The 15,674-nt window shown below is 35.6% G+C and overlaps 1 long non-coding RNA gene across 2 annotated transcripts in view; it reads right to left on the bottom strand.

The window, feature by feature from the left end:
• LOC144835198 (uncharacterized) overlaps window positions 1-15,674 on the bottom strand; it is a 329,884-nt gene that overhangs the window by 183,544 nt on the left and 130,666 nt on the right. The gene's annotated exons all lie outside the window — the stretch shown is intronic.

The following is a 15,674-nucleotide window of genomic DNA, read 5'->3' as shown; positions in this document are numbered from 1 at the left end:
TTCCTTGTCTACAACTCATTTGAAACTGTAAAAACATTTATTCTCATTTTAGGTGCTTCGTTTCCTTGAAAAAGAATTGCAAGTTTTGAGTCAGAATGGTGCACGTGGTGTTGAAGTAAAGATGTACATCCGTTGTGCATGTTCAAACAGTGATGACACTCATATGCAGGTTGTTCGCAAGTTTGACAAAGATGTGTTGCCATGTGGATACAGAGCAATGGACATGAGACGTTACCGTAAAATTTTTGGAGAGAATAAAAAACTAGGTAAATGAAAAGATATCATGATAAAAGGCTTCACACTAAATAGAATAATTATTAGGATGAAAATGAGATATGAGGAAAATGTGTATGATTGCATGTAAAAGAATGAAAGTGACAAGTGCATTGAATGCAGACAAAACAACTACAAACATTGTACAGACCTTCATTTAAAAGAACCTCGATTGCGCTGGCGCTCCTAAAAACGATCCGAGAAGAGCAAAAAATACCGATTCTTAATTTTTCCAGACAAAAAGTACATAATAGAAATTTTCCACAACGGCGAATATAAATAGACTTTTGTGGCACTGGTGAACTAGCTACAGTACTAAAGCTTGATCGTACTTATAAGGACAGTTTACATAACGGTTCCTATGTGTTGGACACATCCCAAGAAACACAGTTTATAATGAGAGAGGATGATGAAGGGGCATTAAAAATTGAGCTAATGTAGAAAACGCCAGCTAATGTCGAAAAAAACGTTAATGTAGAACAATTCACCGCTAATGTAGTAAAACCTCCAGCTAATGTAGAAACACCAACAGCTTATGTAATAAATATAAATCAACACCGGCTAATGTAGAAACGGTCAAACGAAAATTGCCTCCCAGCTTATGTAGTTACTATCGCCATCTAATGTAGAAAATGTATTTTACAAAAAATGTCTAAATCATGTGCAAATGCATCAATCTTTACTTGGCTATCAATCTTTCTACCTCTCTTAAGCAAGATGACCACACATCGTAAGCAACCATCTCTGTTAAGGAACCGCTTTTCATAATCGACCACCTCTTGTAAGCAACCACCTCACTTAACACCAACACCTCTTGTAAGTGACCACCTCTTTTAATGTACCACAACCTCTTTCTCTCTATTAGGGGACCGCTTCTCATAATCAACTATATTCCATCACAACGACCTCTCGTAAGTGACCAACTCTATAGAACAACCACCTTCTCTTTTAAGGTGGTTCTTTTTAAAGAGGTCGTCACTGACGAGAGGTGTGGTCGTTATGAGAGGAGGTTGCTGACGAGTGGTGGTCAATGATGAGAAGCGATCTCTTAACAGAGACGGTGGTCGTTCAATAGAGGTGGTCACTTTCAAGAGGGCGTTGTTTAGGGAGATGGTCAATTATGAGAAGCATTTTCTAAATAGAGGTGGTGGTCCTCTAAAGAGTTGTCACTGACGATAGCTGTGGTTGTTAAGAGAGGAGGTTGCTTACGAGATGTGGCCAATGATGAGAAGCGGTTCCTTAACAGAGACGGTAGTCGTTCAATAGAGGTGGTCACTTTCGAGCGGTCGTTGTGATGGGAGATGCCTAATTTAAGATTAGTAATAGTAACCCACTAATCTAATAGTAACCCCCTTCTAATAGTAACCCTAAGAAACAATCAAAGAATAATAACCCAGGGTTACAATTAGAAGATTTACGGTATTTACGTTCTGTTTTAAGCTATGAGGATAGATTAGAAATTTTAAATTGGTTCATTGTGTTTCAGTCTCAACCCATGTCATTGGTTCATTGTTTTTGTCTCAACCCGTATCATTGCTTCATTGTTTTAGTCTCAACCCATGTCATTACTTCATTGTTTTAGTCTCAACCCATGTCATTGCTTCATTGTTTTTGTCTCATCCCATGTCATTGCTTCATTGTTTTAGTCTCAACCCATATCATTGGTCAATTGTTTTAGTCTCAACCTATGTCATTGGTTCATTGTTTTAGTCTCAACCCACGCCATTGGTTCATTGTTTTAGTCTCAACCCATGTCATTGCTTCATTGTTTTTGTCTCAACCCACGCCATTGGTTCATTGTTTTAGTCTCAACCCATGTCATTGCTTCATTGTTTTTGTCTCAACCCACGCCATTGGTTCATTGTTTTAGTCTCAACCCATGTCATTGCTTCAGTCTCAACCCATGTCATTGGTCAATTGTTTTAATCTTAACCCATGTCATTGGTCAATTGTTTTAGTCTCAACCCATGTGATTGCTTCATTTTTTTAGTCTCAACCGATGTCATTGTTTCATATTGTCCTCAATGGCAACTCACAAAAGAACACTATAAATAATATTTCTAGATCAGTACTTCTATGAATGAATGATTAGGTGGGAACATGAATGCTATTATATTGTCTTGATACTGCTGTATTCTTGATTAAAACCAGTATCCTCATTTTGTATAGGTACAACAGCATCAGCAGCATCTCTTCTGGCTACAGGTTCATCAATCACAGGTTAGTTAATTGCTAATCGTTTAGTGCTGATAATGTATAGGATTGAATTATTAATTAAAAAGGTCAAGCATGTATAACATGAATGTATCAGATTGAATAAAGAATATCATAATACTGTATATTTATGGTGGTCTGAATGCAGAAACGGCAACAGCTAAATGTAGAAATTAAAAATTGCCTCATAGGAAAAAATACATCATGACTATAATGAAACTACTGTGTGTGTACATTTTATGTAGTTGTTGATTTTTCAATTTTAAAATAAATGTTCAGGAAACCTTGAAAATACTAGGTAGGTATAGGTATTACTTGAATGTATTAATGACAACCATCAGTGTTATATTTTATGGTTAACACTTTATGTACAAATATAGGTAAATATCAGCCTTTCTTCCTTATAATATATTTAAAGTTTCAATTGTTATTATCTTAATAAATGAATAATAAATTCTTTTTTAAAAACAAAAATTAGCTAAACTAACTTTACTTGCTGGGCCAATTCTGTCTAATGACAGGGTCATACATGTGACTGAGTTGGTGGCCACCTTCATCATAATTTTTTTCGAAAAGAATTTAGAATTCATGAATATCCAAAACCAGATGAACATTTTTAATCATCCAAATAATTATTTAGAAGAGAACTCATTTATTATTTCGTTTCTTTTATGTTTATGTATTCTTTAAAGAAATCTTTCCCACAATGTTCTTTTTATGCAATTCTATATTTAGTTTATTTCTATATTTTTTTATATATATGACTAAAATGTCAATATGCTTACTTTTAGTCGCGTGCAACGCGACTCTACAGCTCACTATGTTGGTCGGTTGGTCGGTAAACACTACTTGAGCACGCGACTGCAGCCATGTATGTGGCCTTGTTTAGTGAAACATCACAAAACATGTGCCTGCTTTTAAATTGTTATATATTTTAATTGCAAAATGTATTTATGAGTGGTGCTAATTGTGATCAATTTGATGGTGACTAGTGGCAATCATAGTATAATATTTCTCAAACACTTGTTTTTGTAGTGAATACATCACAAGAACAATTCAACAAGTTGAAGTATGATCTTGGTTCACTCTATATTGGTGAGCGACTGCTGTTCTTGAGATGCTGTCTATTTGAACACGTAGACTTACAGCACCTTGGCAAGTCAAGTTGCACAGCAAATTACCTATTAAACCAACTACATAAGCGTCGTTATATCACATCTACTAATGTCCGTCTGTTGCTAGAGGTGGCTGAGATTTCACAGTTGAAAGATGCTGAAGATCTCATAAATCATTATGTTGTAACCAACAAGGTTCCAAACACTGATGAAGAAACAAAGTCAGTTTCACTATATAGGAAACGATTGTGCAAGGCATTGCAGCAATTTGACCCACATAATTTAAATGATGTAATTGCTTACTATGGATTGAACTTACTAAGTTTACCAACAATTTGGGAATTAGTGTTTCACCTTGAGAGCAATAGAAGATTAGTAGAAGAATCAGAAATAAAGAGGCTGGCTGAGCTTCTTGGACCAATCGCTAAGAGCATACTATTCAATGGTATGTATGTTGTATATTGTGTAAACATAATTTATAACAATTGAAGTTAATTTGTGATTTCTTACATACACAGTGTGATTATAAATAATGTAAGCCATGTAAAGTATATTCAACTATAAATCACATCATATTTAAATATTGATAGCATAACCTGCATCGTTACACCAGAATTGTTCAAAGAGTAAAAATCAATCTCATAATTATACTGTAAGACATACATGTAAAGACCATTTGCACTGTACACAATATCTTGTTTGACACAACTTTATCTATGTTTGTTAAAGAGTAATTACTAATTTTTAAGAACAGAAAGTTTACACATTCACATTTTGAACACTTTTGCTGACATTAAAGGTCTTTTATACTGAAGAAACTTGCCTGTCACAAATAGGCCTATGTGCATGGAAACATGCCCTTAGAAATAAGATTACCTTTTTAAATGGGCCTGCCCTGCGTATGCATGCACAAATTCTATTAGAAAATATGTATTTTTTAATTTGTTCCTTACTATGTTACTATGTTTTTGTTATAGTTTTGTAAAAAGAAAAATTGAAAACAAATTTGAATTGAATGTTACCTATGACCACTTAAATGGCCTGTTTCAACTATGATACTATAAAATAAAAGTTTTTCTAATTTTTTTTCAGATGAATGAGCAATTCCACTTCTATCCAAGCAATTGAAAGAGTACCACAAACATGTGAAAATATCAAGACAATACTATTGCCATGCAAGGCAATCGAACGAGTAGGGTATCGTAACCAAAACGAGTATCATTACCATGTAAGACAACCAAACAAGTAGGGTACCGTAACCAAAACGAGTATCATTACCATGCGAGAAAACCAAACGAGTAGGGTACCGTAACCAAAACGAGTATCATTACTATGCGAGACAACCAAACGAGTAGGGTACCATAACCAAAACGAGTATCATTACCATGCGAGACAACCAAACGAGTAGGGTACCATAACCAAAATGAGTATCATTACCATGTGAGACAACCAAACGAGTAGGGTACCGTAACCAAAACGAGTATCATTACCATACGAGACAAACAAACGAGTAGGGTACCGTAACCAAAACGAGTATCATTACCATGCAAGACAACCAAACAAGTAGGGTACCATAACCAAAACGAGTATCATTACCATGTGAGACAACCAAACGAGTAGGGTACCATAACCAAAACGAGTATCATTACCATACCAGACAAACAAACGAGTAGGGTACCATAACCAAAACGAGTATCATTACCATGCAAGACAACCAAACGAGTAGGGTACCGTAACCAAAACGAGTATCATTACCATGCAAGACAACCAAACAAGTAGGGTACCTTAACCAAAATGAGTATCATTACCATGCGAGACAACCAAACGAGTAGGTACCATAACCAAAACGAGTATCATTACCATGCAAGACAACCAAACGAGTAGGGTACCGTAACCAAAACGAGTATCATTACCATACCAGACAAACAAACGATTAGGGTACCGTAACCAAAACGAGTATCATTATCATGCAAGACAACCAAACAAGTAGGGTACCATAACCAAAACGAGTATCATTACCATGCGAGACAACCAAACAAGTAGGGTACCGTAACCAAAACTATTATCATTACCATGCGAGAAAACCAAACGAGTAGGGTATTGAATTATAATGAGTATCATTACCATGCGAGACAACCAAACGAGTAGGGTACCGTAACCAAAACGAGTATCATTACAATGCAAGACAACCAAACGAGTAGGGTACCGTAACCAAAACGAGTATCATTACCATGCAAGACAACCAAACGAGTAGAGTACCGTAACCAAAACAAGTATCATTACTTCTTCTTCTTCTTCTTCTTCATATTAGGAGCCAACTTCATATGTGAAGACTCTGCTCCTCCAACTCTGTTTTGCTAGCTCTACTGTATTTGGTTGTGTATTATTATTCTATTTATAGTTATTCTTTTACAGGGAATTTCTATTTAGTTATTCTTTTCTATTTAGTTATTCTTTTACAGAGAGAAACTGACTCCCTTATTTATTCATAATTATTATGATTATTATTATCATTATTATTATTATTTTTTTTTTTTTTTTTCCCTTACTTCTTTTTTTACTTTTCTTTCTCTCTTTTCTTCTTCTTTTCTTCCCTTTCCCTTATCTCTTTTTTTTTTATTTTACTTATATAAATATATATACATGTTAGTATGAATATATATAATTATTTGATCTATCCCATCTATTATATAATTGTATTGTATTCAGACACCTTGTAAATAGTGAAATAGAGTAAACTGTACCCAACATCAAACACTATGGAAGTCTACCGTCCGTGCCAACCGCTATCACTTTCCTGAGCCGCTACCTAGGAGGCAGAATAAAGTAGCTGGATACCCATTTACCCCGCCTCAGCCATCCAGGTGCCCAGCGAGCTGTCACCAAGACAGAGACCCCCAGAGAGTAAGTTGTGACAAGGGGTACCCTATTTAATTAAGTTTGGACAATATGGGTTTTGAATTCCAGAATAGAAGTACAATTTACAACCTTATCTGGTAGATGATTCCAGTCGATGGCAGTACGTGGAAAGAATGAATACCTAAAGTAATCAACTGTTGAGTGAGGAATATGGTATGATTGACTGTTCTCTCTCCGACTGGGTCTACAGGTGTTTTTCATGACCAGTTTCATATCGGCTGCTACATTGCAGTAGTGTATCTTATGGAACATTACCAGTCGAGCTATCCTCCTCCTCTCTTCCAAGGTTTCCCAACCAAGGACCTTCATCATTTCGGTTACACTTGACGTGCGCTTATAGTTGTTGCAGGCAAATCTAGCCGCTCTTCTCTGTACCATTTCAAGTTTACCAATTAAATTGGAATTATATGGGTCCCAGACGGTATTAGAATACTCTAATAGAGGGCGTACACAGCATTTATATGCAAGGCCTTTTATCCGTTTGTTCCTGACACACACGTTTCTTCGCAAAAAGTTGAGTGCATTATCTGCCTTGGAAGTTATGGCATCCACATGGGAGTTCCACTTCATATCTTGGGAGATGTTGACGCCAAGGTATTTAGCAACATCAACACTCTTTATTTCGCTTCCACATAGGGTGTATTTCTGCTTTACTTTCTTCTTCTTCTTTCTTGTTATTGTGAGAAGCTCACTCTTTTCTGGGTGGAACTGCATTTGCCATGTCCTACCCCATTCTTCAAGTTTGTGGAGATCAGACTGCAGGAGACCGCTATCGGTATTACTTGTAATGGTGGTATATATCATGGTGTCATCAGCAACCGGATAGTAGAGTTGAGACCACAGCTTATGTCATTGATATAAAAAAGGAACAAGCAGGGACCAATAACTGACCCCTGGGGGACACCAGATAATACGGGCACACTGCTTGATATGATACCATTAATGACGACTTGTTGTTGCCGGTCATGGAGGAAACTCTTTATCCACCTATGCACTTTTCCCTTGATCCCATACCATTCCAATTTTGACAGCAGTCGCTGGTGTCCAACCTTGTCAAATGCTTTGGCAAAGTCAAGTATACAAACATCAGTTTGCAGACCGTCCATCATATTTGCTGTGATATCATGTACAAATTCTATCAACTGTGTCTCACAGCTCCGCCTTGCTCGAAATCCATGCTGTTTAGAATGTAGAATAGTGTTTAATTCTGCATGGTTCATCAGACTACTAGTGATAATGTGCTCCATGACTTTAGATGCGATACTTGTCAGGCTAATAGGTCGGTAATTTCTTTTGTCACTATGCTGGCCTTTCTTGAAGATGGGGACAATATTTGCATTCTTCCAGTCACTAGGCACAATCCCAGTATTTAAAGATTTCTTGAACAAGCCACAGAATATCGGGGATATATCTGTTGCAAGTTCTCGGAGCACTCTTGGGCTTATGTTGTCAGGTCCCGAGGCTTTTACTGGATGGAGCTCTTTCAGCAATTTGCAGACTCCTTCTTCTGTGATGTTAACTTCTGGCATGAGCGTGTGTTCGGTAGGGGGAAATGTGTGAGTCAAAGGACTTTCATGTATAAATGTTGACTGAAACTGTTGATTTAGCAGCTCGGCTTTCGCTTTATCATCGGTTACTAGTCTGCCATCATCTTTAATGTCACTGACGCCAGTGAAGTCATTTTTCCTATGTTTTATATATTTCCAGAACTTTTTCATGGGCTGGTAGGTGTTTTCATCTTCTTTAGGGGTTATCATATTCTCTATGTATTCCCAATATTGCTTTCTCATTTCTCTTTGACATTGGCTCTTCAAAAGACGGAATTTCTCTTCATCCTGTGTACGGCCACGTTTTGTACAAGCTTTATAGGCTTTATCCCGTCTACGCATCATTCTTTTTAGGCTCCGAGATATCCATGGGGAAGATTCTTTTTTCTTTACGATTTTGCTTGGGATGTATTTTTTTATACCTTCATTGAGATGAGTTTTAAACCTATTCCAGTCATCATCAACAGAGCTTGTTAATGGGAACGGTGGCAAGGTCCTCATATGCATTGCCAATCCTATCCAGTCAGCCTTGTTGTATAGAATAATGGATCTTGGAACTTGATTCTTTCTAGGAAGTTTAAGGTTTAGCTCAGTGTACACAATGCTGTGATCGCTGATACCTGGTAACACCTGGGTCCTACGTACGAAAGTTGGGCGGTTAGTTGCTATTAGATCAAGGATGTTTTTTCCTCTGGTGGCTTCTCTCACAACTTGTGTGAGGCCATTATCACAAAGTATACCATAGAATCTGCTATGCAGTGAAGGAAAGGGGCAGGAATTATAGCATGTGTTGTGATTCCAGTCCCATCCGGGGAAGTTAAAGTCACCTCCGATGAGTACTACTTTGTTGTTGTTGTTTGTTAACTTGCTAAGGGACATTTCTAATGCATCTAGTGTGTTGGTGTCACCAACATTTGGTCTGTAGCAAGCACATAGATATAGTGCCTTACACTGGATCAACTTCACTTTAACCCAAATAACTTCAGTATTGTCCTGTTCTAAGTCATACTCTCTGGAACTAGGTATCGAGCTGTTGACTGCAACTATGAGTCCTCCGCCCTGGGCTTGGAGACTCCGATCCCGTCTATGAATGGTATACGATTTACTAAAGTATTCAGAGTCTTTAATTTCGCTCTTAAACCATGTCTCAGTTAGCATCATAATATCTGGTTTTCCACTTTCTATCAAATTATTTAGTTGGGGCTTCTTTTTCACTAAGGATTGACAGTTAATATTGAATATTCTGAGGGGTCTTGATCCAGTTATAGTCTTGGGTTTAGGTTTAATTGGTGTTGATGCATAAGTTGGACTTGATAGACTACTGATGCTGGTGTTATCTGAACAGCTGCTATCTCTTGGATTTGAATGCAGATCACTTGTTCTATGCAGGTCAAACAGCACAGAGCTATAGTTGTTGCCCTGACAGATTGTGCATATCCATGCTGGAGTTCTGTCATCTTCAAAAGCATGGTACATGGAGTCAGTCACTTGCTGGCAATGACTGTGGAACCATGACTCACAGGTTTCGCACATAATAGCCTTATTTTCCCAGGTAATTTGGGTTTCACATACCGCGCAGTAATTGGCTGAATCATTAGGAGTAATTTCATAATTTTTATTAGAGTTAGTTTTGTCTCTTGTTTTGTCTCTATTATTATTAAGATATCGGAACTTAGCTCTTTTTCCTCCTCTTCTTCCACGCTTTCTCCTGCGCTTTCTCCTATTTTTGCAAATTCCAAGCTGATCTGGAAGTCTAAAAAACTTTTCTAGGATCTCAGTTGAGCAGAACTTTCTGGTGTTGGAAGAACATGATTTTGATGGGTCCAGCAGTAGAAGTTCCTGCCTAGAGTACTGCAAAGGTTTTTTAATTACCATAACAGGATACTGCGGTGAAGAAAACACATTTAATTTAACTGTGCCGTGTTAATAAATCTATATCTGTGAATAAGTTGTTGTAATCTCACAACCGGTAGGCTTGGCTTAGGCTGGTATACGATTTAGAAGCTTTTGTTTAGCCTAGTAGTGTAGGCCTAGCGGTATTTGGCCTAGCCAGATTTGTTTAGCCTGGTATTGTAGGCCTAGCAGTATTAGGCCTAGCCAGATTTTAGGTAGATTAGGCCTAGACTAAAGTCTGATTTTAATTTGGCAGCATAAAATAGATAAATAGTCAGTTTATTTCTTGTATTTAAGAACTCTATATGATACAATCCTAGTCATACACCATCAAATACTATCAACAGACAATCACTTTTCCTAGGCCTGCAGGATCAGATTTTGTCTGTAGGGAGATAAGGCTATTGGTATTGTCTATGAACTACTTTGTAAGGGGCTAGCTTTTTAATAATAACTGCTAAGAGTTTTTTGCTAATTTATGGGAATTTCAGCGGCCAATTTCCAACATTTATTCTGTAGATTGCTTTTATAACTATTTTTAACACCACACAAACCGTAATACAGCAGAACAAAACGTGCAAAACTGTGATTTTAGTTGAGCTAGTCATTAGTGAAGTCGACCGACTCGGCGCCTCCACAGCTAATCCATACGAGACAAACAAACGAGTAGGGTATCGTAACCAAAACGAGTATCATTACTATGCAAGACAACCAAACGAGTAGGGTACCATAACCAAAACGAGTATCATTACCATGCGAGACAACCAAACGAGTAGGGTATCGTAACCAAAACGAGTATCATTACTATGCAAGACAACCAAACGAGTAGGGTACCATAACCAAAACGAGTATCATTACCATGCGAGACAACCAAACGAGTAGGGTGTCGTAACCAAAACGAGTATAATTACCATGCAAGACAACCAGACGAGTAGGGTACCATAACCAAAATGAGTATCATTACCATACCAGACAAACAAACGAGTAGGGTATCGAATCATAATGAGTATCATTACCATACGAGACAACCAAACGAGTAGGGTACCGTAACCAAAACGAGTATCATTACCATACCAGACAAACAAACGAGTAGGGTATCGAATCATAATGAGTATCATTACCATACGAGACAACCAAACGAGTAGGGTACCGTAACCAAAACGAGTATCATTACCATGCAAGACAACCAAACAAGTAGGGTACCATAACCAAAACGAGTATCATTACCATGTGAGACAACCAAACGAGTAGGGTACCGTAACCAAAACGAGTATCATTACCATACCAGACAAACAAACGAGTAGGGTACCGTAACCAAAACGAGTATCATTACCATGCAAGACAACCAAACAAGTAGGGTACCATAACCAAAACGAGTATCATTACCATGCGAGACAACCAAACAAGTAGGGTACCGTAACCAAAACTATTATCATTTCCATGCGAGAAAACCAAACGAGTAGGGTATCGAATCATAATGAGTATCATTACCATGCGAGACAACCAAATGAGTAGGGTACCATAACCAAAACAAATTTCATTACCATGTGAGACAACCCAACGAGTATGGTATCGTAACCAAAACGAGTAGGACACAGTAACCAAAACGAGTATCATTACCATGTGAGACAACCAAACGAGTAGGGTACCGTAACCAAAACGAGTATCATTAAAATGCAAGACAACCAAACGAGTAGGGTACCGTAACCAAAACGAGTATCATTACAATGCAAGACAACCAAACGAGTAGGACACAGTAACCAAAACGAGTATCATTACCATGCGAGACGTACATGCAAACAAATACACAGTTGTGTGCACAATTTAAAAGTAAAATATGAACACCTGCAATACCATTAGTTACAATAGTATTCATCTTTTCAGATTACGTTGCTGCTGATAACTTGAATTGGATAAATCATATTTATTAACAATCATGGTGGCAGTACACAGTCACATGGATTGATTAGAAGTTGAAGGCAAAAAAACCCCCATATTTTTAGATTTTTAGTTGAAACCAATCAAACTGTGGTATGTTTGTAAATATTATTCGTTTTGTATATCCTTGTTGTCCTTTATTATTCGTATAATATAAAATATATGTATTTCCAGTTTCAAACTTATTAACATTCACTTGGAAACAGAATAATGTATACATTATAAAGTGTATATCATCTTGTATATTCTTGTTTGTATTCATTATTCAGTTAAACATAAGTTTATAAAAACTATTACTTTTTAAGATGAAATAATTTGTTTTCTTTGAATATAATTAATCATTGGTGAACACTGGATTGTTGAAGGTCATCATGTGGATGTAAAATTCACATTTCACTGAGCATTCACAGATATTAAGAATAAATGTTAGTTACAATAAGAATATTCTGCAATGACAGTCAGTTTTAATGCCACTTAATATATAATTTTTTTACTGCCATATAATTAAGTTTAGTTTTTAAATGTTTGTTTTACTTTGTTTTTCTGAATAAAGAAACCTTTATATGTTTTTAACTGTGTATGGTATTCATAAATTAACAAAATGTATTTTTATGTATAAATTGAATAATCAGCTATTTTTCAAATTATTTTCTTAATGCTAACTCCTTTTCATATGATTATGATATGATTCTATGATACCAGTTATTCCGATATTTACTGTTCAATTCAATTTCATAACCGATATATGGCTAGAAATACCATGGAATGGTATTGATGCTTTTATACAACATACTTGTTATATAATCCATCCACATTTCTTGTTTTAGTATTGTATGTAGTACATATCATGTTTTTAATTGTTACCGTATTTTCTTATTTCTATTTAAGATTGCCAAACTTTGTACGGCTTTGCTATTCTTTCCATTTAAATATATGTCGGGATTCAATTGTGATACATCTAGTGAATCACACAAATCGATTGGTTACCCTCTCATTATGCCCAGTCTCAGCTGAAATGTGTCCTATGTATTCACAACCCTTATATATATATATATTCTAAAAAGAGAGATGGACAAAATAAACTGAAACAACAAAATTATTAAATCAAAAGAAAGTAAATCATGCAAACTAGATTGAAAATGAAAGCCATTTATTCTATGATTGTACAGCAGCTGATATTATATACCATATTATATAGGAATCAGTTTATAAAATGTAGTGTTAACTGTTATATGTTGGTTTATTTTGTATCTACAAAGCAAATGTATTAAATCATATATGCACTTTTTATTACGAAAGGAAAGTTATAAAAAACATTTTAAATATTTTTATATCACTATTTTTAAAGTATCAGATTTACAGTACTAAATTGTTTATATTTGTATGATAATTTTATAGATGCATAAAAGCGGGATGATAATCCCATAAATAGAAAAGTGTAACTATGCTAAATTATCATTTTACTTTTTAAATGCCGGAAAATTAATATTTTTGAATACCGTAATAATAATTTGTATATTTTGTCCTTTATTTTGAGCCTAATTCATTTTAACCCGGTGTGGTTGTCAGAAGAGAACACCTCGTGAGAGAAATTATTGCGTCCGCGTCTCTCTGGACACCGTTTAAATATCACGTGAGTGATGTCGTCATCGTTCATCATCATTGTCGTTCGTGTTCATTACCATTGTCACTATCTTCATTATTATCAAATCATTATTCGTCACCATCATTCGAAACTGTATATTAAAATGTAACGGATTCTTTCGGAACTCTGTGGGTCACCTCATTAGTGCAATGTGTACTAATGCGTGTCTTTAAATTTTCTCTAGACTTAAAAAGTACGTAATTAAATGCACCGTGCAGGAATCGGCAAATTACAAAAAGAGATCCAACACTTTGAGGAACTGTAAGCACGCCGAATAAAAAACAACTCGTCATCTTGAAGTGAACTTGATAAATAGTAAAGCAAATATGAATAAAAACAAATCATGACAAAATGTATTTTACTACTCCAACTGGTGTGTAATACGAAAGTTGACCCTAATACAATAATGTGATAATACGTCATAATCATCGTAACCATCAACAACATTAAATCATTAAATTATTCCTCATGAACGGTATAAATAATAAACGGCCGATGAAACTGAAGCTACTCTAAATGAATATAAAGTTTAGATTAGAGTTATAACTGAAACCGTTTAATGATGAGACCAGTGAGTTTGCAGAATTCGATAATTACCAACCTATTTAAAAAATAGAAAGACAAAAAAGGAGGTGGTGTTGCATTCTATTTTGCCAACGGAACTATATGTGAGACACTTGCCGACCACAACAACTGCCCTTTTGAATGCCTTTTGATTAAAGTTACATTACCAATAATGTGCAAACTTAGCAGGTATCAGAAGCCATTAATCCACCTTCTGCTCTAAATTTGTCTTCCCCATTGTCATCATGAGATATTTTAATTATCTTAATACTGACAGCAGAATAATTAAATTCTGACTTTACCTAAACTATAAATTTTAACAACAGAGAGAATGTTTGTCTTGATAAAGTTTTTATGAACTATTATCCCGAATTATACAACACTCCTAACGTTTAGCACCAATCGGTCGAAGCGATTACAACTCTATTCTTATCTACACGAGGCCGAATTACACGAGATTAAACATAACTTGAGTAGGGGCCTAATATTGAAGCTTTTTTTCATATATTTTGTTGACTAACTAGGCCTAACTATAAATAACTTTAATTATTAAATATTTAGCTGTTTTCTTTCCGGCACGTGCCGATCATGATATACGTGCATCATAACAGTGTTCAGGGGCGGATCCAGGATTTTGTGTTTTGGGGGAGGGGGTGGGGGTTGAAAATATAACACCTCTAGATGGTCGAAAATGGAACTCTCAGGTATGGGCGGCCATTAGGGCCATAATAGTAAAAAATTAAAACAAGAACTATGTCAAAAAACGTTTTCAAAAATCAACGAACAAACTAAAAAAAAACGATCACGTTTTCAAAAATCAACGAACAAACTCAAAAAACTACAAAGGAAAATAAAAATCAACGAACAAAATATAGAAAACAAAGAACTAAAACATATTCTAATAACAGTCAAGTTAAACAACAACAAAGAATAACCAAAAACAAACAACACGTCCGTACGTAGGCCTACGTATTATTATTACGTACGTACGTAATATTTATTTAATACGTACGTACGTGTTAATAGTACGTACTTACGTAATAATAATACATACGTACGCATTGTTATTGTTACGTACGTACGTAATATAAAAGAATTTGACTGTATTCATTTTGACATTATGTAAACTAAACATAATTCATTTTGAATCCATCAATTGCTTTGAATTGTCAAGACGAGTAGTGGTTGAAATAAATAACGGTAACATCACATGAAAGAGATCTTCTTGGGGCGTCCATTAGAATTTTCTTTTTCAATTTATAAATTATTTTATATCTATCTATTAGATGTCTAATTGTTTTTCGCATCTTTTGTATATATTATTTGAATAATGTTTACAAATCTAAATGTATATTGTAACGGAACTAGATTGGATGCGATATAGTTTCTCAGTAATAACCGTATACCAGCGGTCCTGTATATAATAACTTGGTTTATTCAAAGTGTTTCAATGATCGAGGAAAATTGACTACTACTACTTGTTTTGTATATAATTTAATTTTCATAAGTCCACGTGACATAGTGGCTACAACAAAATTATAATTTTAGTTGAGTTTATTGCCGGTC

Source organism: Antedon bifida, chromosome 2 (assembly GCF_963402885.1).
Source record: "Antedon bifida chromosome 2, ecAntBifi1.1, whole genome shotgun sequence".
NCBI classification, from domain to species: Eukaryota; Metazoa; Echinodermata; class Crinoidea; order Comatulida; family Antedonidae; genus Antedon; species Antedon bifida.
Note: the sequence above shows the minus strand (reverse complement) of the source record. Positions and strands in the feature narration are given on the sequence as shown.